The sequence below is a fragment of the Cyanistes caeruleus genome, chromosome 6 (assembly GCF_971803275.1).
Source record: "Cyanistes caeruleus chromosome 6, bCyaCae1.hap1.1, whole genome shotgun sequence".
NCBI lineage: Eukaryota > Metazoa > Chordata > Aves > Passeriformes > Paridae > Cyanistes > Cyanistes caeruleus.
This window is the reverse complement of record NC_141706.1, coordinates 36,677,111-36,701,349: the sequence shown is the minus strand read 5'-3', so window position 1 is coordinate 36,701,349 and position 24,239 is coordinate 36,677,111. Positions and strand designations below refer to the sequence as shown.

The 24,239-nt window shown below is 45.7% G+C and overlaps 1 long non-coding RNA gene across 1 annotated transcript; it reads left to right on the top strand.

Moving 5' to 3' along the window:
- Window positions 1-2,090: 2,090 nt before the first annotated feature.
- On the top strand, window positions 2,091-6,771 carry LOC147652602 (uncharacterized). The gene is made up of 3 exons (XR_015287911.1): window positions 2,091-2,320; window positions 2,557-2,620; window positions 3,268-6,771. It is a non-coding gene; the product is annotated as an uncharacterized LOC147652602 (long non-coding RNA).
- Window positions 6,772-24,239: the final 17,468 nt, after the last annotated feature.

The window sequence follows — 24,239 nt, the reverse complement described above, 5'->3', positions numbered from 1 at the left end:
ACGAGGTGGCCCCTGTCTGGCCCTGCGCATGCCAGCCGGTGCTCAGTGGAGCGGAGGTGGCGGCTGCTGCTAGAGCTGGTGGGCGACCAGAGAAGAGATGGCAGGAGCCCCGCATGCCAGCCCCAGGCCACTGGCCACACCCCACTGGTTGTATCCCATCGGAGTTTACTCTCAAAGTAGCGCCGGTGTTGCAATAACCCCATAGAAAATGCACAGGGTGGTAAAACAGACACCTGTAAGTATATGTAACACAGGAACTTGGGAAATATGGCTTAAAAAAATAATAAAAAAAAGAAAATTTTAAATTATGGCTTAAAAAAAAAAAAAAAAGAAAATTGAAAATTATTCACACTCTCTTCTACCCACTCTCCTGCATCTATCTCTTCGTCACACTCATAAAAACCTATTAAAATGGGGAGAAAAGGGATACTGGGTCAGACTGGCTCTTAGCTGCAACTCACTGCAGTTGGGCAGGCAGCACACACCACACGGCAGCCTGTCTCTGCATTCAAATCCACTGCAGCCCTCTGACACACGAGTTCTCACTGCAATTTGTGACTGCTGTGGAGAGAGCCTTGGTAGCTGTGTGTCACTAGAGGATGGGCATGCAGTGCATGTCTGCTCACAGCAGCTGTGATTTGGCCAGCAGAACGCAGATTATGGAGAGGTGAGGGTGGCCCTGGCACCTGTGGACCAGGTTGCAGTTGTTTGGTATTACCAGGCTGGTAATAACCAAGCCATGGCATCACACTGTGATGATGTATTTTCAGGCTGCTTGATGGGCTGCAGAGCATGCTTGGGGCTGGGGCTCTCACTCCTTTTCCCTGTGTTTCTGTTCAAATAAAAGCTAGGAACTATGATCATCTTTTTCTTTGGGAGAATTCTAGCCCAATCTTTGCAGGCCCAAAGTGTTAACAGGAGCTTCAGGCGCTCACAAGAACTCTGGAGCACTTCTCTGAATTGCAGGCTGCCTCTGTCTGGGTGCCACAGCATTCACAGAAACAGGAGCCCCACAGCTGCCCCCAGAACCCACCCATGCTCTGCCCCCCAGGCTTCGAGTAGGGCTGAAGGAAGTCAGTACTGTCTGAAAGCACAGCTCTCCTGCTGATACACAAGCACAGTTCCCCCCATGTAGCGTTGGGGAGGCATCATTTGCTAGAATTAAATATCTCCAGGGTAAAAGGTTCAGGTTTGGACCTCTCTGAGGGGGGCCAAGCCGAGCGCCACTTAAACTTTTTTGAACCATAAAAATGTAAGGACACACAAAAATAATAGTCCAGGAATCTTCAGAAGATGTGGGAACAATCCTTACTTTAAATACAAGTGCAATTTTCTCTAACCTCAGTGTCATGATTCAGCATTTCTAAAGTAAATAATTTACAATAACAAAGGCAAGAAACTAAGACGTTTGTGTGGGATCAAGGTAAAAATGAATTCTGCAACGTGAGAGAGATGAAAGGTAAGATTATCATGGAAACAGAACATCTTGATCTTACCACTAAGGAAAAGCTGAATCCTTCACCACAAAACCTACTCTGAGTCACTGTATAATGAACCAAGCATTGCTCACAAAAACTCAGCTCTGAGCTCTTTTTTTCAGATAATAAAAACAGTGCTGATATTTTTATATTGAGTTAATGGTCTTGAAGAAGAGCCACAAAATTGTACTTTGCTGTACAAACCCCTACTGAAGAGGAGAAGTAAATCTGGAGGGTAACAAAGAGATTCTGGATGCACTGTTTACTTATCATGTCATCACACACACACACACACACACAGCCCTAACCCCCACCTTACCACCACCCCCCGACCTCTTCTTTCCTCCCACACCAGCGCCTAAACGCACTCGTGTGCTTGCTGGGAATTACAAGGTCTGTTCTCAGGGCTGTGGAGATTTGCAGTACGATTCAAAGGAAAGTAGAAACCGTCCTGCTCTCTCCTAGTGTTTGCCAGTTCCACTAACACTGAGGAGGAGAATGCCAACATAGCTTAAATCTCAGCAGACCTTTACAGAGCTCGCTCAGTGTTTCTATCCTCATTTTACAGCTGGAGAAACACGTTCAAAGGCAGGACCTTGACACTACCAGTGTGCTTTAACAGAATGGATTCAGCTGCTTCAGAATTAGCAAGATGAGCCCTGGCATAGGCAGGTCTCCTTTCCTGGCAGCCGAGTCCCAAAGGCAGCTGAAAGCCCTTCTGTTTACAGCCACCTCCCAGCAGTGCTAACGCTTCTGCTCCAGCACGAGCAAGAAGGGATTTCTATGGACATTTTCCCCGAGTGGGGTAAAGATTAAATGGTTTGCCCTGGACCACTGTACAGGTTAGTGTCAGAACCAGGAAAGGTAGCTAAATCTCTGGCTCACGCAGTTAAGGATGTGTGCAGACAATTGGGCTGGGAGCTTGTCATCACCTCTTATGAGGAAAGTGAAAGGGGGGAGGCCTCTTGGAGAGCATTAGTGCTTTTATTGCAGAGAGATATTACAAAAGATTGCACAGTGGAACATGTTCCAGAATCAGGAGGGAACTCAACCCTAAATCTTTTGATTCTTTTTGCAGCTGGAAACATGTCACAGCAGGATCCACTGCAGGTCCTAGCGCTGGAAAACAATGGAGATAAATGGTACAAGAAGGCTTTTCTCATATAAAAAACACACTTTTTTTTCCTGACATGAAATTATTTTCACACAGGCCTCTCCCTAACACTAGAAGGACTGGCTGAGAAATGAGTAGATGTAGCACGTGACACGAAGGTGGAATTCAACAGCCGATGGAAGAGATGTTGATCTAAATTATACTTCACTTTAAGGCTGTATGACCCTTTTTCTTACCCTTTGACTGGACTTTCTGAATGCTTCCGACACAGATTTCCATACTTGAACCGTAATATTTCAGACACTGCGACTGTAAAACTCAGTGAGGAGCAGCCTGAGAGCTTGACTCCCTCACCTTGAACCTCCTTGGATGTGGTCAGGGCGTAGCCAGCCACTGATGTGTGAAAGCCAGCATTTGCTTGCTCACTCATTTGCTTTCAACCTCCACCCCCCATAGCCATTGAAATGTTGCTTTTGGCAAGAACTGGGGCACAGGGGAGGGACAATTACCACGAGCACTCATTGTTTGCAGAATGTTTTTCTTAATGCCTTAGAAAAAAAAAAAAGAAAAGGGTCAGGTTGAAAGGTCAGCCGACCTTTTTGTTTTCTTTGGAATGAGAGATTCAAACTCTTCAGAAAATGTTTTATTAGCTCTTCTGAATTTCACTTTCCGCAGAGGTTTTCTCTCCAGGCGATGTTTAGAGGCACCAGCGAGGAGTGCCCACCCTCATCAAGCTGAAGGTGATTTAAGGAGAAGGACAAGATCTGCACTTTGGGTAATGGAAAGCAATTCTTCGCTTCAAGTTTTGTTATGAAAGAAAAAACCCACTTGTGCTTGCTGGGGGAGGAGGAGCTTGGAGAGTGAGCGAAGGGCTGGGGAGTCAGTTTTCCATTAGCCCTGGTCAGCATTCACTGGAAGCTCCTCCGTTTGATTCAGCCACCAGCTAGTGCTCGCACCAGGAGCATTTGCAGTCTCCCGCGTAGATAACAAATGTTTACTGGACAAGCCAGCGCAAGTGGCTTCAGCATTTCAGCATTTCAGCATTTCAGCATTTCAGCATTTCAGGCTGTGGAGCGGGGTGGCAGGCGAGGGCATGGTCATGTCCTGGGAAGGAGGCACAACAGCGGGCTGGCATTGAGAGGAGCGGTGCTCCGGCTCTGCCTGCGTGACCCCTTTTCTCCCTGTGGAAAAACACAGAAAATTAGATTCCTCTCCTTTGTGCAGGGCTTTCAAACCTGATGACAAAAGGCAGTATTCAGAGCTGGAAACTATTATTGTTCTTCTCTGGGGGCATTCAGTCCAGGACAGGTTGGAGATTCAGCAGTAAATGAGGATAAGAAAATGCCATTTACTATAGCATATATGTGAAATAAAAGGCTTCATTCTCTTCATTTTGGTAACTTTTCTTACCACCTTACATTTGGCAAAGTGTATTTTCGAGGTAGTCCAGGTAGTTCTATTCATGCTAATGGCTCTCAGAAAAGCTGTTTTTTTACTTTCTCATTTTCAGAGCTGCGGTCATTGAGATGTAAAAGACATGGGCACCAAAAAGAGATGTTCCTGAAATTAGGGTCATCAGAATAGTGTGGGGGGATGGAGTTCAGACCACCATCTTCTCACGATGGATGCATGAATGAGAAGAATGTGGTTTTGCATACAGCCTCTCCTGAGCAGGCACTGAAAAAGCTTGAGTTTTGCATTCATACTTCTCAAAATGCTTCACAGCAGGAGCAGGCATCACTTCTCCCTCCACCTATATTCTAGCACACAAGTGCTAAGCCTACCTGATATATTGCTAACAGGTTTATAGCTGATGGTGGGGATGTGAGTTGCAAACACAGGCATGTCTGTGCATGGCAATGAGCAGCCCCATGTCAGAGATCCAAGAAACAGGTCTAAATAAACCAGAACACTGGGTGCAGAAAGCAGCTCAGCTCTTGGAAGCAGAAGAGCTGTGTCAGCAGGGCAGCCATGCTGGAGGTAGCCCGGACGATAAACCTGCTACCTGAGGCTGCTGCAGTGCTCATCCAGCATGGCTGCTGGGCTTCCAAGCTCCAAGGCAATGGTTCTTTCGGTTTGGGAGAGAGCTCAGGAGCTGCAACACGAAACAACACAGACACCTTTTCTTTGGAGGTGGGAACAGAGGGGTTGGCTTACCATTTGCCCATGGTCCCTTCCTATTTTCCCCTCCTTCATCAGTGTGTCTGGGTGACAATTCTGTCTAGCTCAGGAAGAGTAGTGGCTCCCCGTGGGTTTCAGCCAGCCCCCAGAGCAAGCCATTAGGAGGACTTTACATCCTCAGCAGACCTCCTGCCTCTGGATTCAACCCCCAGTTCAGAAGACAAGCTCAGATACGGCTTCTCTTCACAGGAGCAGTTCTCGCTTCCTCACCCAGAACAGCTCTGCCCCGCTGTGTTGCCTGTGCAGTACCACCCAGCCTGGTTTCCCCACGGTACCAAACTCTCTGGGTGCTGCGCAGGACAGGGATGGCGCAGGCTCATCCTCCGTAGTTTTACCAGACAGGCATTTTGGTCACTGCCAGGGTTTGGGATGGCAGTTTGACCCTGCCGAACAAACCTATGGATTACAGATCGGAGCAGCGTGAGTTTCAGAGATAGGCACCCGACATGAATCGGAGCTAGGAAAACAGAGCCCTGACCCTCTCCTCAGGCAGGGTAACCAACGCCCTGGCAGCGCGGCGAGCGGGCGGGCTCTGTTACCTAATCTCCAGCTGTGGGCTCCGCGCTGTGCCAAGTCTCCTTTGGCTCTGTCTAGTAATAATCGTTTCTGGAGTCCCGCCAGGGCCTCCTGCCAGTTCCAGTCACACTCTACTAATGCGAGAGGCAGAGTTTATTAATTCATCGCCAAGGCCCATTGTCTGGGACACTGCCTGGCTGTTTATTTACTCCAATATGGTCTGTATTTACTCAGACAGAGCAAGCGAGGGGACTTTGTTTAACTTTGCAAGACCTTCTGCTGGAGGAGACATGTGACCTTATGCAGAACTTCAGATAAATGTGCAGAGCTCGGGAAGGACCTTTTTTTTTTTTCAAGTGTGGCCTCAAATAACACCGGTAGCCAGTATTGACAAACTGTAGCAAAGTGTAATAAAGGAAAGGAAAACATAATAGAGTTCTCATTTGAAATACATTTGTGAGTGTTTTGAAGATAAAAGCAGAAAAACAAGCATGTACCCTAGGACTGAGGCCACGAGATAGGGATTTGCAGCAAAGGGAAAGGGCTTTGCCTACAGAAAGGGACAAGTCAAGACATGTTAGTTAACCTGAGGCCACCCTCCCCTTTCCCCCGGCCTCCAGCAGCGTGGGGCTGCACTGCAGGTGAGAAAAGCCTTCTGCTGAGGACATGCAGTGGGACCTGATGGCACCACGCTGGCTGTCATACCGAGGGGCTACCAACGGGCTACAAAAGCCCATTAAAGCTTTGTCAGTCAGGAGAGTATTTTTTTCAGGTAATCCTGCTGTACTTGCATAACCCTTGGTGTGAATTTCTCTTGGAATACACGTGTCTTCTGCTAACCCAGTTGAAACTGATGATTAAATATGATGTTTTCTTCAGCAATAAAACCTGTTTAGGGAACTCCTGTCTTCTTGCCCTTGCTCTCACCTTCACACTGTTCTCAGTTGGACCTTCGTTTGTTGTGAAATTGTGCTGTGAACCGAATCTTTGCAAGAATCTCTGCTTGGGAATGAAGAAAAGAAAGCCAAACAAACTTTCTCCCCATAATATATGATATTTGCAGTCCTGGCTAAAACACCTTCATGTACTTGTATACTGGGCCAAGTCAGTCCAGGGAAAGGCTACTGTATTCCTTTAATTCCCTGGCTTATTCAATGTGGTAGGAATTGTGCATGCATGTGTGTGTATATACAAACATACAACTACTTACATGCGTGTGTGTATTTATAGTGACAATCCCCCCGGGAGTGGGGGTAGGGAAAAATACGGCCATCTGAACAGTGCATGCTCCTAGCCTGCCTCAAGTCAGATCCTCAACGCTATTGTAACATGGTTTTGTATTTAATTTCCTGTGTTTGTAACTCAAGCCAACTTCCAGTGTTGCTTGTGTGAGTGTTTGTTTCGGTTTCTCTGAGGGCCTTTCTTTTGTTGGAAAGTGTGAGGATTTTAACATAGCTGTTAACACCGCACTAAAAAGCCTGATCTTGTTTTCATTGGGGCAACAGCTGAATCACCCTTGTGCTGGCAGTGGGAGCGGTGCTGGTTTCTGTGTCCAGCATCAGCATCTCCACACGGTACAGCCGGCCCTGGGAAGGTTTTGCTCCCAGGTTTTTGCACCCCTGTGGAAGAAAGACCTGTGTGTCTCGAGCAGCAGCCCAGGCCATGACTGACAGAGCAGGTGGATTTCCTTCCTGCATCTCCAGGTTTCTTGTCTGCGGTGGACGTGCCCCCACCTCTGCAGGGGGATGAGCAGGACACACCGCTCTGGCTGCCCCGTGCCACTGCTTCACACCTTCGTGCAGACCAACTAAATGTGCCCAGTTGTCAGGTTTAGGGTAGGAGAGCCCACAGACCATGTGCTTCTCCCTTGGGCCTTGCCACGAGGCCTCTCTGGGCACCAACAAGGGCACTGCTTCCTCCCTGCTGCCTCAGGCCACCCCTCAGCATGCTGCACACTTTGTGCAGGGACAAGGGACCTCAGATGGCACCAGCCGTGGGGAACAGTGTTTGCCGTGGGGGTGATGGTGCTGTCCGTGGCCAGCTGGCCACCCTTTGGGGCTGCGATGGCCCCTGTCCCCGCCGTGCCACTCGCGCGGGGCCAGGCTGCAGCATGGCACCCGCCCCTTCTGCCTGCTGCCAGCGGGGCTGTTTGCACTGCACACCCCCGGCCAGGAGCTGCCGTCCTCCAACGCTGCCTCTCCAAACACACACAGCGCCTGATAGCCTTTGTTTGCTCACTGGGGAAGTTTTGCAATGGAGTGTGGAGAGAGGGATACAACCATCAGGGTAGCACAGGTGGGGTAGTGCCAGAGCAGGGGGAGGTGACGGGTGGGTTCGTGTCTCTGTGCAGAACAACACACATTGCCTTCCCCGGATTTTCCTTTCCACTGGGAACCGGCAGCCTCCGTGGTGGAAGGAGGAAGACACAGTAGAAGTTCAGGATGCCTGGTCTTCTGATATGTGTTGTGAGGGTCGTGTTATTCTCCTTTGAACTGCATTCTCCCAAACTGCCCAGAAGTGAGAGGATCAGCTCTTGGGAAGTGGGCACCTGGGCTGGGCAGAGCCCAGCATTTCTCTGCCATAGCACACCATCACTGTCACTCCTCCCAAAGACTCATACTAACACCTGCTGGCTCCATTGTAAGAAGAGTGGCCTGGCGTTTTCCCTGAAGGTTTCCCATATATATGTTCTATACTAGCCCGCTTCAGTCCAGATTAGTGAATTTTCCATGCTTTTGGGGCCTGGGGCTTGTATTCCCCAGCGGTTTATTTGGAGTAGCATTTGAATCCTAGAGGATGTGTAATCTTCTGTTGACCATTGGGCCTCACTTGTGTATTTTATTAGTTAATTTTTAAACACTGACCTAGAGCTCTGTATCCATTTTAAAATAATCCAAATTATAAATAAACAGACTGCCTAGCATGGGCTTGGAATAATAAATCAGGAGAAAAACAATTAAACACAACAGAAAAAAATTGGTCTTGAGAGAAAACAGACATTGAAAGAAGAAAAGGCACACCAATATATATTCTGGAGGGAGAAGAAGAAGTAATACTAGACTGAAAGAAAAAAAAGGTAAAGAAACTTCACATGCTTAAAAACTTTAAAAAAAAAAGAAGGATTGGATTTAGGCAATTAATAATGCAGCATTAGCACAAACATCTCTGTTAGGCTTAATTACAATAGATTCATCTTAATGAAAAATCAATCCTCTAGGCAGCTCTTAATATTCACCTTCACTGCTTGTACCTGCTAACTAAGCTTGTACCCATATCACATCAAAGATTACACACAGCTGAGCTCTCCCCTCCCCAGGGGGCTGCTGAAGGCAGCCTAGCCTTGGGGCAGATGTGACTGGGGGGCAAGGAGACCCCAGTAGCCGTGATGAGGAACAGGGGGCCTGCTGCCCTCCTGTGCAAGTAGCCCAGGCTGTTTGCTGCAGATAGGGAAAGGAAAAAGCAAGAATGGCTTTTCACTTGGCCAGCTGGTCTTTATTAGCTCTGAGTTTGGTGACACAGGGAACGTTCTTTGGTTCTCACTTCAGGAAGCACGTTTGGCAGTGCAGTGGGTGGAGGCCATTCACTGGCACTGTGGCCCATTCACTCTTGGACCTGAACTGCCATAGCTATTCGGTCTGTTTATTGTGTATCATCTCTCTGGCAGCAGCCAACATTTCTTTTTCCAGAAGATGCAAGAAATCTATAGCAGTCTGTCCTGGAGAAAACTGCTTCTCTGTTGCCAATAGCAAGAATTTGATTTATGTTCTTCATATCACATCTCTCATTTAATGCTGAAAGTCAGTGTTCTTGCACAGGACCTTCTAGCTTTATTTACTCACTCTTGGACACAGTGATGTGGCAGTACATACATATGATGATTAATTACATACTGTATCTGAAACATGAAGGCAGTGCTTAGGTGGCCCAGCACACCACTGGACCAGCAGTGGAGTGGTGAAAATGGACTGCCACCAAGCTCTAAAGGGAGTGAAGTCACCTTCATCCCTCCTGAGACACAGACCCTCACTGCAGATGTGCAGACACAACTCCAGACTCTGGGCATTCTGGTAGACCAGTTGGGTGGGGAAGCACAGGACATCCCTCGTGTGCCCACCAGGATTGGCATTTGCAAAGCATCCATCAAGTTCCATATAAAAGAGCACAGATGATGCCTTAAGTTTTAGTTATCATATTTTTCATATTCTGTGCTGCCTACATGTGTAGTGTTGAGCTTCATATTAAGAGTTAGTGAACTCTTTTCACAGAGTAGGTAGACAAAACAATTCCTTTTCTACCTTAATACCATGGACAATCCTTACAAGTTTCAGGCCCAAAAGCATTAAGCAACAGTGGACTGAAGAGAGATAACAAGAAGGATGGGACTTCATAACCTGAAACTGTGATTGGACAATTAACCCTGATGTGCAGATGGACCAAAACTTATAAAAATGTGAGGCCTCATGACCAGTCATCCATTTTGTGACCATTTTTAGGTCCATCTTAGGTTTCGCCCTGGCCGGGCTCTCGTACTGCCCAAGGTGTATCCTTTAAGGCCTTTCAATAAATACCTACTTTATTCTTAACTCTGTCTAGCCTCTGTTCTAGGTCAGCTTTCTCAAGGCATCACAGAGGACTCACTTCTCTTGGGCAAGGCATACTTGCAAAGCACACTGCTGCTGCAGTAAAACCAGAAGGGGGCCTGTATTGGTCTGTAATCCACTAATCTATGAATCCTGTGATTTAAATGGCTGCAGTACTCTCTTCCTTCACTTTTCCATCTCTTCCCCTCTCCCAGGCAGAAAGTCTGTTACATCCAGTTGTCCTAAGCTTCGAGGACCTTAGCTCTCGAGAGACCCATGGTATCTCCAGCACACCCAGCCCCAAAGCTCCAGGCTTGTGTCACAGGATGGTTTAGATGTTCACAGAACACACACTGAATACAGCACAGAGCGTGTAGACCTTCCCCAGTACCTTGAAACAAGTCACAGCACAATATGTACACCTTGGTGAGAGCAGTAAATGTCACTAGTGTTTCCTCATCTTGGTCCCACTGCACTGCAGAAGCTCTGAGTTGGGCTCTGGCAGGAGGAGGTCCAGAACCCTTTTCCAGAAGCTTGTAGTTTGTCCTGTAAATCACAGAGCCTTTCTGTATGCTGGTGCCACAGCGTACATGAGCATGTTCCTCTCTTCCTGACTCATTTTTCTAACCTTCCTGCATGGGCCAGTGGGCTTACCCAACCCAGGCTCATCACTACCTTCCACTGGCAGAACCTCTGATCCTTCCCTCCTCTGAGGGAAACCCTCAGGGGTTTCCCTGTCTTTCTGTGAAGGAGCAACTTGCTCTCCCAGCTTTGGCTAAGCAAGATGACATCCCAGGGTGTTTCCAGCTGTAAGAACTGCCAGGAATATGCACTATATAAGGAATATACACTGTTGTGTCCTAGATCACACCTGACAGGCATGTGAAGCAGTAAAGGAGAGGGGTTTGCCCATATCCTGGGTATTCCATGAGACACCACTTTCCTCCCTCCACCCACCCTGCTGCAAGCAAGGAAATTCCCAGTGGGATGAAGATGGGTTTCTCCTGGTCCTCATCCTCCTCACGCAGCATGTAGGTGGTATTTCAGGCTGGGTTTTCAGCACCCCATCAGTGGGTTATAAATTGCTAGGAACTAGAAGACTTGCTATGGATGATAAAAGCTAAACCAAAGTGACAAAGCTTCAATTTAAGTATTCCAGACAAAACCCTTAATTTAGATGGGATGAATTGTGAGTTAAACACCATTTGTAAAGTACTTTGGGATCCTGCCTGCATTTCAGTGAGCTGCACAGTATAGCCACCTTTCCCAAATATTTAACCAACAGGCCTGACAGGAGCAAACATCCAAAGATTTGCTCATGTGATGCCTGCAGTTGTGAGGCTACCAAAGTACTTGGCAGGCTGAAGGGCAAACAAAAGGGACAAATGGCGAATGCAGTGCATTTGTGATTGCTTCCTTCTGGAAAGCAGTGTCCCAGCACAGTGCAGCATCTTGGAGCATAATATCCCAAAGCATGAATGGCAGTGATTTGCATCAAGGAATGGTCTCCGTGATATCCACCGGGATATTTATGCCTGACTAAATAAACACCACCATACATGGTGCATTTAGCACTTCCAAGTAATTCCAAGGGGAGGCTGGAAGAAAAGGCTCTCAGGCACCTGAGAGGATGCCAACACTGCAACCATAAAGACATGGCCAGAGACTTTGCAGCTCCGCAAGAGCTAGCTTTAATTACCTAGCTCAGGTACTGATAAGGCAGCACAGATTAGCTGCTCAAATATTTAGTTTTCTTGGGCCAGTTTTCCATCCAAGGCTGAGTCTCACATCACTATGGGTACTTGGGACTGCGAGTTCTGACTAAACAAGCTGTACTCCACCACTCTCCAGGAGCAGAAAGGCTGTTCATTCTTTCACTTCTCAGTCAATGGAATTGGAAGCTGGTATACCATGCGAACAAGTACAAAGCAATCCAGTTCCCACCACGCTGCCAAACTCTTCCTCTTTTTTCCTGAGTATGCTCCACAGGAACTTTCAGTGAAGTTCCGTGAAAAGCAGGCACAGGCAGGCTGCCCTTTCCATCCTTGGCCTTGTGGAACATTTGATGCCCACATCTCTGCCATGATGCACATGATGCCTTCTTGGATGCTCCTGTCTGGCCAGCACGTTGTTTGCAGATGGATGTGCAGGCTGAGGGCTGTGGAGCCACGACCAGCAGGCTGAATGGGTTGCTGAAGCCACTCTTGCACAAGAACCAGGGTGTTTGGGGTGGCAGAGGGTGAAGCTGTGCAGTGGGGCAGCTGGGCTGGAGAAAACTGTGGTTTCAGCATTCACAGACCAAACCAGAGTAATAAATAACTACTATAAAGGGTTGAACTGGGGACTCCACGTTCCTGTTACGTGGTAATGTTTTGAAATGAACGGCCTCTTGAAGCACTGAGTAAACAGGTCAGAAGGTTTGGTGACTTCACATATTGGAGAGATAAAAACTACACATTGCAGAATAAGGAGGAGCCAAATTCCATTCTTTTCTGACATCCAGCCAAAGGCAAACATGGCAGCACAAGCTCATAGGGATTGAAAACCAGGTCTTTCACTACAGTTTCCAAGCACCTGCTATCTCTTTGTTATCTTATCAGAGGAAAGGATCAGGGCCTATTTTTCTGTATTTCCAGCTACCTTTGCTAGGGATCCAACTGACTTAGTTTTCTAGCACAGACAGCAAGAAGCAGTTATTTGCTGGGTCAGCTTTAGATCCCTGGCTTCTCTATGAATCTCTCACTGGGCTACTTCTATTCTCAAAGAGCCTTCTGAATAACATATACTGTTTCAAGCCAAAAGGGAATTATGCTGTCCAGGCAGCTGTGGTTTATTTGTGTCAAGGTGGGGGCACTAATGTGTATTTGGCCATTCAGAATCACAATTCTTTCAACGTCTTCTAAATCTCAGCTTCATCATTCCTACAGAAACAGTGTCTGGTAACTATTCCAACACCTTAACTATTAAGTTGCTGGAATTGCTTTCTTTTTTCCCTGCCTTTGTGTATGCACTTTTTTCTCCCAGCAGCTTAAAAAAGGTATGCTCATCATTTCCCATCCAAGCATCAATATGATGAAAGTTACCATATGCATGTTAAATGATGTTAAAAAGTTGGGTGAAAAACGATCTCTTTGAAAGGGTGATGTTTTTATGCTGCTATCATTTCTCCCATTAATATTTCCTTCTGTTCTCTAAATGTTCTTTCCTTAAAGCTTTCATTTTGTGGCTCTGCCAAACTGTCTATATTTTCTTAAATTCTCATTTCCTCTGGCACACATTTCTTGCTTATAGTTACAGTAACTAAAAAAAAAAAAAAAAAAAAAAGCAGAAAAAAGATTTTGCACTGAGTCGAATTTCCAGTATGTAATCTTTCTTAATATTGCTTCACCACCCTTTTTATTCTTGTGTTTCTGATTGCTGCAAACTTACCTGTTAGGTTTGGAATCTATTAATTCACTTCATTTTCAGAGCTGTTCAAAAAGAACTAAGCAAGAAACATCCTGGTCTGATGCCTTTTACAAATTTCTGCTTGCTGTGCAAAGGCTGAATTTGTGCTTTGTTCTTGCTGGTTACTTGGATGCTGCATCTCTTCCCTCTTACACCTCACTCCATTTTTCACAGCACCAGGGGCTTTCTGTTACTCTGCCTCCCCCTTCCTTCCCCCTCTCCCCACTATGAACTGGGGAGTAGCTGTGTGTCTTAACAACACTTAAGGCTAATTCCTGCATTGGAAACTCAGCTTTCTGGGATTCAGTGCACCAGATAGGTATTTTGTGATTAAGGATTGCTTTGGGCTGTGTGAGCATTCCATGCTTACACAGGAAGTGTCAGAAAAACAGTATTAGGAAAAAGGCAGTGAAAGTACTACTCTTTTCCTACAGAGCATTAGCACCATGAATAAGGTGAATCACCAAATATTTCATTTACAACAGTACTAGGAGCATCAATTTCCCCCAAGATGCTTTCTAGAGTATTCTGATTTGTCACAATACTATGGAGAAATAAGTATTTTTCAGTCATTCTTTACAGAGATAAAGTGAGTCATCAAGATGTTGTTGTCCAGACTTTCAAAACAAGTTCATATTTTGTGCATTGAGTTCTCTGTGTGCTTACCATAATTGCAGACTGAATCACAGTAGGGATATACACATGCACAGGGGTAGCACAGTAAGGGACACTCCCTTTCCCCTGAAAACAGTGCACCCGTGCTGGTGGTGAAGTGAGGAAGGACCTCGGCGTCCAGCTCCCTCAGACTTCACAGAAGACCTATGTGGCTTTCACTAATCACAGCCAGGATTTGCATAAGACTTTGCTTGTGTCAGTCTCTTTCAACATGCAAGAAAACACAGTGATGAGTTGATGTTATTTTCCTAGGAAGAGTATGAGGAGGAACATAACAAAACCAGCTGCAGCAAACCAAGACTACCTGTGACAAAGCAGAGAGCAGAGAACAGCCTCTAAGGGGAGAAGGGAGATGAGCAATATGAGAAACAGGAGATCAAAATTTTTCACTTCATCTAAAATTGTAAGTCTCCCCCTCCTTTAAAACACCAGAAAGTCTGGCATCCACTACACGCTTCGTTCAGCCAAGGCAGCTTTCCCTCCCTGATGCTGTTTTGGGAGGTAAAAGAGCAGGTGACGAGAGGCTGTTGCATGACTTAGTCAAAATGAGACCTTGCTGCCCCTGGGAAACCAAAGTGTGTAAGGACAACCCTTTTCTCCTGGTATCTTTTAGACACACACCACAGCTTTCTGTAGCGACTGAAACATCAGAGCTGCTGGCTTTGAGCTGGTGCATTTTGGCTCCTGGTGGGAGGAGTGCTGCTGATGAAGCCTGCTCGGGATTGTTTACGTTCTGTCAGAAAGAGCTGCTTCCGTCAGGAAAGTCTCCCCCCAACCAGCCATCTCAAGTATTTTCAGTAAGCTTTTCTAATCAAGAAATATTAGGAAACAAGTCCAAAAGCCAGAGTTAAATCACACTGTTCTACCTAAAAGCAAGGAATATTTGTTTTTGTCTCTATTTCCACATCTTTTGCCCTGGTGATGAAGGAGCTGATCCTGTTTTCAATTTTACATGTACTTATCTTGCTGACTTGAGCTGTTGCAGAGAGAAGGAGATGCTAAGCTCTGAGCTGGGAATTATTTAACAATAGCATCTCCTTTTGGAGACAGAGCAGGAAATCCCTTTAGGGTTGGGTTAGAAAAAGGTGGTAAAGCATAAAGGGAAAGCAAATACAGCCAGAAAAGCCCCCCAAGGTGAATCTTCCTTGGCTGCAAGCCTACAGCACAAAGTTGTGCTCTGATGAAATCCATTACTTTATGAGCAGGGTACCTTTAAATGGTTGTGAGTCAAACATCCTTAAGCCATTTTCCTCTAACTTTGTGATATTTCTGTGTAGATTCAATACATTGCAAAGAAAGGCTATCATTCCAGGATGTGAGAGACTTGTGAGGGCACTTGCAAGCAGATCTCAGGAGACACCACTGGGAGCTGAGGATTGCTCTCCTCAGCAGAAGTGCTTTGGTGGCTCTTGCAGGCTGACCTGTAGTGACTATTCAGAGCTCTTCTTGAGAAGACCAGGCTTCTGGTGTATTCTTGATGGGGAGTGAAAGCTTTTGATAACTCTATAGGAACTTGGCGTCCGTGCATTTTTCTCCCTCTCTGGATAAAGTCTTGGCAGCCACTCGAAGTCTATTTTAAACAAAGCCAGTGATTTCTGGAGAGATGGAAAACACATGAGGGGCACAGTGAAAAACAAGCAGAAAATCTGACTGCAGGACACTGGGAAACAAAAGTGATAAAGAACACTGCTTCCTCCTCCTCCTCCTCCTCATCCTCTGGCAGGGCAAAGCCCCTTGCCCTACACACCACCACACCAGGGCTTCTCTCTACTCTGCTTTCATGGGATGCATGCTCAAAACTCAAGAGCTTTTCTCTGCTGAGCTCCCCTCCCCTTGATGGTGACCCCTGTTGCTCTGCTTTTGTGCCCAGCATCCAGGTGGTGTTGGTGACAGGAGGTGGCTGTCATGGCAGAAAAACGGGAGCATGTGACACAAACAGTAAAGCACAGGCCTGATCCATTGCAAAAGCTCTGGTAACCAAAACAAAAATAAGTTATCTACAAAGAATGTAATTATGGTCAAAGCCATACCTCTGACCTAGGGCCAAAAAAGTGTTGTTTGTAACTGTCAGTATGTAGAGAAATGAACCTGTAATTTATGTATGGTGAAACATTATAATTTTTGATCTAGAAGCCTCCTTTCCTGTTGAAAAGCTTGGTAATTTAGTCCTGGTCACGTGGATCATGTGGGATATCCATGCAAATCCTTTTACTAAGCTCAGTTTAAAGCATTAGGCACGTGCACACCCAGGGGGACGTGTGTCGGGCCAGCGCCCTGCCCGGGTGCATCCCCCGTGCCCTGGGAGGAAGGGCTGTGCAGGGGAACTCCAGCAGGCCAGCAGCACACACAGACACCTCATACAGCCTCACACCTAGCTTTAAGTCCTGCCTGCACAATCCATATGATCACCTGCCTCCACTCCTCCCGTAGGCACACAAGGCTGCTGATACATGCTGCGTAGTCTCTGTTCGCACGATAACCTCTCTGGGACAGGGAGGCTATCTTTGCTTCGCTTTGGAAGGCGCCCAGTTTGCTCTCAAGCATTCAACAGGCAGTCAAGAATTTATTCAGATGGAGAAGCAGAAACATGACTTGCCTGGGCTTGACAGCATTTCTTTATCAGTTCTCTGCTCAAATCAAATTAGGCTGGCAAGGACCAAAAGAAATTACTCTCTGGAGATTGTTTGGTAGCCCCCAAAAGCTGTTGCTGTTTTGTTATTTTGGTACAATACTTTCAGGAGATGTCCACAATAAAAAAAAAAATACTGTCACATCTGCTACTGGTTGGTGTCCTGAGAAGCCATCCCAAAAAACAGATCAGGGACTGAATAAGCATGAAAACTTTGGAGAGAGGTTTAGATGAAGGATAAGATATATTAGGTTTGGCAACACTATAACCTACCACAAAATTTAAAATTATGAGTCACTAAAAAGAACACAACAATAAAACAAACAAACAAACAAAAGAAAAAACCAAAAAAACCAAAACACCAAAAACAAGAGTAGAGAATGTTATAAAAATACTATTTTTTTTTTTTTGAATTTCCAATTCAACCTGCCCACTCCTGGGTCCTTGTCAGTTTACCAACATTGCCAGCACTCCAAAATATCTTACAAGCAAGACAGCTTTGTTGAAAATCAAACATCAGAAATGTTGCTGCTATTCTTGGCTCTGGGAACAGATTGTGGTCTGGTGGTTACAAGCATCATGGCCAGCTGAAACACACCCATGCTTGGGTCATCTGTAAGACATGAACCATGGATGTCTGGTTGCAAGAGCATGAATTTCCAACTTCAGGGCGAATGAATCAGATGCTAACACAGAAGTAGGAACAAGGTCAAATTGCTTCATGAAGTTCTCTTGCAGAAGGGTGACAACACAAATTGTAGAAGGCCCTAATTTGGGACTTCCTTTTAAAGGGATATGTAGCAAGTAGCTGAGATGCAGTTCTGTGAAACAGAGAGCTGCTCCAAGCTTTGCTTAAAGAGTTCTCAAGTCTCTCTGTTAAGTGCACCATTAACCCTCCAAAGCCTTACTGTAGGGCTGGAAATGCTGAAAGACAGTAGGTGCTGGAACTCAAACTGCAGCTGACAAGGCCTTGCCTAGGCTGATGTTTCTTCGTAACTTTTTTCCCCCTGGACTGTCAGGAGGTAAAATTGTATAATCAGCATGGAAATTCCTGCAGCAAGGGACAAAACCACATTCTGTATGACAGCTGACAACACCAGCATAGCACAAAGAAGTCTGTGCTTGAGCTGCCTGCACGGTGTTTGATTGAAGATAAACAGAAGTCTTGGAACTTCCCACTGACATTCCCAGTCACCATGAAGTTTTTTTTTAAAATGGTATCAAAAAAGGTAGGGCACCTTTCCTTATGTGCTTTAAGGGCACAGATTCTAAAATGAGCAAGTGATGACCCATTTTTAAATCCACTTAGGGCATGCTTTCACTCTAGATAGAGCACACATTCCTCTACCTCCTCTGGTAAACGTACAGAAAAGTGTTGAACCTTTCAGTACAGCCAATTAATCACTAGTTGGCAAGATGAAGAAGTGCTCTGGACAAGTACCAACTCGAAGAAAGAAAAAAAAAAAAAAGAGACATTAGAGACCATATCTTATCTCAGACAAAGAAGTGCAATGCACAGAAGTAATGTCCCATTATAGAACTGTGCCTATTCTGAGATTAACGAAATGCACTACCCTGTTTTCCACAGTAATGAGCAAGCAGAAGCATAAAAGGCAGTTAACATCCTAACTTTGAACTCTGAAGCACCAACTTTTGGGTTTTCCATCAGCTCCACTGCCCTGAACCAGGTGCCTGAGCTGCCCCTCAGGCAATGTAGGAAGCAGCAGAAGCCTAAGAACAGAGAACATCCATTGGTGCCCTCATCAAGGAGGCAGCTTGGGAGGGCCATTGAGGCACAGAGATCGAGAGAAGAGCATCAATAAAACACTTCTCTCCAGACTTCGAATACCTCATAAGGAAGTCTTTCTCATCTTGGTTCAAAGACTGAACCTTCAAATTCAACTGATTGTAAACAGAAACACAGATTTTACAGTCACACCATGCTTTTGGTAGCCCTAAGACAGTTGTATTCATTCTCTTTTCCTGCTCTCTGAACTCCAAAATATCTGTGTTATAGATGTGACAGAAGGAGCTTAGAGCAACTGGTCGCATGTGTAGGGCCCTCCTCTGGGAACAGAGCACCAGGCTCAGATCCTGTCTGCCTGTGACTCTGGGTGAGAGTTCAAATGAGGGCTATTGGCTGACAGCAGAGAAAGGATCAGCCTCCTCTGCACCTTTTGTGAACCCTGCTTTGGTGGCACATTCTGAAACAGGCTGCTCCAACAGGTATCTCAAATGAAAAAGCTCAAAAAGCACCAGCTTGGTGGATTACACAGGGCTGTGGGATGAGATTGGTCCTGAGATGTTTACTGCTTCCAGCAGAATTTTAGGATGGTGCAGAATGTGAAAACCCCTTCCAGGGTTAGGCAGCAGCTGGATGAGATTGTGGGGTTGTGCTTTGGTTTCAAAAGGGATAGGTAAGCACCAATGCACCTTGCTGGATCTGTGCCTTATGTTACAAGAGAACTTAACAACCAGGAGCAATAATTCCTTTGTCCACCTTCCATCATTCTCCGTTGTATCCACTCTGATAAAGTGCCAAATTGGTTGACTGACCCCATGCACCTTTAACTAAAGATCACAATAGAGTGAGATGTTTGCAATTACAGGCCACATCTACCATGTTAAGGAGAGTTCAGCTATAGAAGTGGCCTGTGGTAACCCCTTCTCCAGCAAGGGAAACTCCCCCTGGCCAACCTCACAGGCAGCTGGTACAAAGCTGGATATTCTACTTTAGTTTTCCTTTTCCAAAGGGCAACCAAACTACTGCAGCGGGAATGAGGAGGGGATTGGTTCTGTTCCTGTGGATGAGAAAGGAAACTTCATGTGAAGGAAAAATGCCTGGTTCAGATGGAGGCATAAAAACCATATAATGTGACATGAGCACATCAGCTCCAAATAACAGCTTACATCAACAAACATTTATTTTTTTTTTGTGATAAATCCCTGATTGATTAAGCATTTGTTCATGTTTGGGCACAACTTGAAGCACCATTTGGATTCTCCTGTTATCAGCTCCCAAGAACCATGACTCACAATCATACAGGGAAGGAAGCGAAGGGGAAATGCTTTACTACATCCAACATTGCAGGAATGAATGTCGTGTTGTTGTTACTAGTGTAACCCCAGGCAGGGATATTGCCATGCAGGGACACAGCCAGGCTGCCAGATCGGCAGTACTTGGGAGATGGAGCCAGGTTTCTGTTCCCAGGTGAGCTGCTCCCAAGATACACATACCAAACCATCCTACTGGAGCCTCAGCCCAGAATCTCACAGGCTGCCAGCCCCACTGGGGGAGCCAGTGTCAGCAAGCAGGGGGCTTGGGCACCTCAGAAAGCCTGAAGAATATCCTGGGTTGCATCTTGTCCACTTCCCTACCCTTACTGAAGCCTTTGGTGGTCCCAGGCAGAAAGACTGAGGGCAGCAGTGAAAGGGCTGGGGAGCAACACTAACTTGCTATGCCTCACCATCCCGGCTCTAGGATTACAGGCTTGCACTGAGGGGAAACGCAGAGCTTTGCCCAAAAGCTGGCTGCAAGTACACTGAAGTCAGCAGGAGCTTTTGCCAAGGAGTTCAGTGAGCTCTGGGGTGCATTAGTTATAGAAATGACTTTGGTAAGGTTTCCTTGCAAAGTGACACAAGGACATACAACTAGGGTATTGGAATATAATTAAGAGAGAAAGAAGTTAGGATGGATATTGGGAAAAACCTTTTGTCAGTAAGATTTATTAGTAGGTACAGCAGTCTCTCAAGGGAAATAGTAGAGAGACATTCACTTGGGATATTTAAAATTAGACTAATGAAAGTGCCAGCAAATATTCCATGGGGAGCATGCCTGCACTGAGGCAAAATGAGCTCTGTGACCCTGTCCTGTCGAAGGAGGGCTTTGTGCAAATGTCTTAGAGACTGGGCAAGCTGGCTGCCAGCTGCAGAGCCCTGGGCCTCCCTGTGTGAAGGGGAGTAGTGTGGAGAGCTCCGGGAAGCTGCTGCCCCAGTAGTGGAAATGTTGGGCAGGGTCACAGGGAGGACTCATTGGAAGACATTGAAATATGTTTTATATTGAGAGCATCTCAACACCTTCATGCTAAATGATGACAGCAAGTTCACTGGGGACACAAAGCTGGGAGGAGTGACTGACACCCCAGAGGGCTGTGCAGCCCCGCAGAAGGACTTCAGCAGGCTGGAGAGATGGGCAGAGAAGAACTGTCTGAAATCAACAGCAGCAAGTGCAGGGTCCTGCCCCTGGCAGGAATAACCCCAGGCACCAGCACAGGCTGGGGCTGAGCTGCTGGGAAGCAGCTCTGTGGAGAAGGACCTGGGGGTGCTGGTGGACACCAAACTGTCCCTGAGCCAGCAGTGCCCTGGTGGCCAAGAAGGCCAATGGGATCCTGGGCTGCCTTAGGAAGAGCATTGGCAGCAGGTCAAGGGAGGGGATCCTGCCCCTGTGAGTTAGCAGTGTTCCTGACACTTTCCTTCATATTCTCAAACTGGTCACTCATCACCTTGTTTACTAAGGTGCTGCTGGTCTCCTTAGGAAGAGCTATCATCCCAAACAGCTCCCTGTTCATTAGTCATGGCAGTAAATCTGGTGGCAAAGGTGTCCAAAAATGGGAATTTCTCAGTGGTGTGGGTGACTCTGCTGTTCTACACTCACTTCTGGATTGCAGAGAGTCATGGTTCAGGCTGATCATCATAACCAGCCCTGAAATGTAAACATAAGCCCCATTCCCATGCTTGTGCCCTCAGATTGAATTGGTGTGTTCTAATACCATAGTGAACTGCTACAACAAATCATATACAGTAATTTTAAAAGGCGGTGATCTAAAATGATTGAAAAACCAATTTATTTACATATTCCATTAATCATTCCTGGCTATTTATTTCTGTTAAATTTTTTTCAAAAACTTGCAGTGTTGAAAGAAGTCAAGCCTCATTGTCCTCTTACTAAGAGCTAACTGTCTCCATGAAAACAAAGTTTCATGACTGCTGCTGTCGTGATCTGAGCAGCAGACGTAAACAGGGTCATCTCCAGCCATAGTGGGTGGATGTTTAGTTTATAGCGCTGAGGTTAAGAGTGAAAGCGTGTGACTAAGAGCAGAAAACAGAGGAGTCTTTGTATACATCAAGAGCCCTGAGGCAAAACGCAGAGAAGGAGAATGCTGACACAGACTTTAATGGAGAAAGAAAAGAGTCCATTATGAACGTTACAGAGAACATAATTCATTTAAGAGAAATCAAGATTTAAAGGACTTATAGAGGGCAATATGAATACTGATGTCAGTGCGTCACGCCTGGTGGTTTGTTGTCAGACTTTCTAGCTGTGTTAGGGTACCATGCATCATGTCAGGTGGAAGACAACTCACTATCAGAAATTATTGTCACCTACTTTTTAGATTCCTTGTTGGAAACAGGTTTCTTTCAGTTTAACCCTCTTGACTGAAACCATGAACAATGAAACAACTGCAGCTCTTGCATTTTAACACCAACCTCCCAAAGATGTCAAAAGCTTTCAGGATGCTTTTTCCTCCCCACACCCCATCTCCTCATAGCTAGAAACAGGAGGCAGGGGGGGAGCAAGCAAAAGAAGGAAATGGGGCTGTATCATGTCTGAATTACTCAAGTATGAAAACACAAGAAGAAAGCTGGTTAGTAGAGCTGCTTCCAAGCTTGCATATACATTGTGGAGACTGAGGAAAAGCACATTTACTGCACCATAAAACAATGTTATGAGTGATTGAAAAATATTCCCCAATCCATACACTATAGTGGCTTCTAAACTTCAGCAGCCAGAGTCATGAAAATAGAGTGCTTTGTGCAGTAGCTTGCGCAACCAAAGAACTTTCTTGTCCTCAGAGTGCTTTATTATTTTTAACGAGACAGGCTGAGCACTTCTTGATAAACATTTTTTCCTTGAAGCAGTAATCCTACTTAAACTTTTTACCTTGCCTCTACAGCATGCAGCTAGGAAGTTAATAACAGAACTCATTTTCCTTTAAAGTGCTAGTCATGTTAGTACAGAAAGTGAGGGACATGTGATTGTCATGAAAGGGGCCATGGCTGGAAATAAATTGAAAGTGCACTGTTAGTATGCAGGCTTAGTACTTTAAGAAGAAAGTTTTCCGCAGCACATTTTCTAGGATATCCAATTTCTTTCAAACTAACAATAAAAAAAAAAAAAGTATTAATGTTGCAATAGGAATGTTCCAGCCTGTACTATTTGGTCCTGATGCCTAACCCTGAAAATGTTTCCATGCACCCTGAGTCTACTTTGCCACAGGCAAGTAACGGCCAGCAGGTCATGACAGAGCCAAAGCGAAGAGCCAAGAGTAATTTAGCAGATCTCAGAGGAAGGGAGGCTGATCGTACATCTGCACGCTTGCCTTTGCTTTGAACAAGGTGCAATGCATGCTGCTGCTTTGGCAAATGCTTCTGGGGTAGCATTACAAACCATTCATTTTTAAAAGCCATTTTTATCTTTGGTACAAGAATTATTAAAGCTTCTAAGAGTGAGAGTTTAATTAACGGTGAGAATTTAACCACATGAAAATGAGGAAACTCTGGGCAAACCCACCCATCGAAGTCAATCTCATGTCTGTCCCCTGGTATCAGTGTGTTACAACAGGCTCTTTCACGGTCACATGAGGCTGACCAGGGGACACACTTCTCACTAGATCTAATACAATGAAAAGAAAAACTGTCTTTTTCCCCCTGTGGTCTTAGATGCACATGTGGCTTTTCATACCCCACACATCATGTGTTCTTGGAATGAAAGGCCCTTTTGTAACACGCAGACACCAGTCAAGGCAACTTAACATCGGGCAGGATTGTTAACTTGGCTCCCTAAGCCTCCCATGCACACTGCAGCAGCATTGCACCGGAGGAACAATGTGCTTGAAGGAATCTGACCAGCTACACTATAAATAATTCACAATACATGGATCACCATTGCTGCTCCACCCAGGTTAAACTACCTTTACTTAGTGGAGGTAGTTTTTCCCAACAGGAAGAGGAAAACTTGAGGACAAGCCTGATGATTGCCGTGCTCAGGATGCCTGAGACGTTCGCATCTCTGTGTTTGAAGGAGTCATTACTACCCTACACACACTCTCAGATGTGGCCATCTTCCTCTGCTGCCTTTTTGTCAGAAGAGCAGTGAGAACCATATTTCCTTAACAGGATTACCAAGCAATGAGTCTTCATTCTTAATGCCTCGGTACCTTCAAATGTACCTGTGTAAGCAGTAGGTAAGCGGTCATCAATCAAAGATTACCTTTTGCAAATTTGGAGGATGTACCTCGTGTATCTTAACAAGATCTTCCTGATTTGAAGCAGGTTAACAGTGCAGCTCCAAGCAGCAGCAGTTCTGTGTCCTAGCATGGAAATACGTCTTCTTGAAAGACTATTTTATAAATCAAATTATGCCCAAGGAAAGCAGTCCAATCTCAAAAGGAAATTTTGTCCTTGCTGCAGGGCCTGGTTTTAGGGTGCACATAAAACGATCTATCAGATATTTTCAAAGTTGAACAACCCAAATTGTATCATTGATTTAGGTAACTCCAGAATAGGCCAGCTGTGTAAATGCCCTGCATCCCATAAAAAAATAAGACAAGAAACACAGA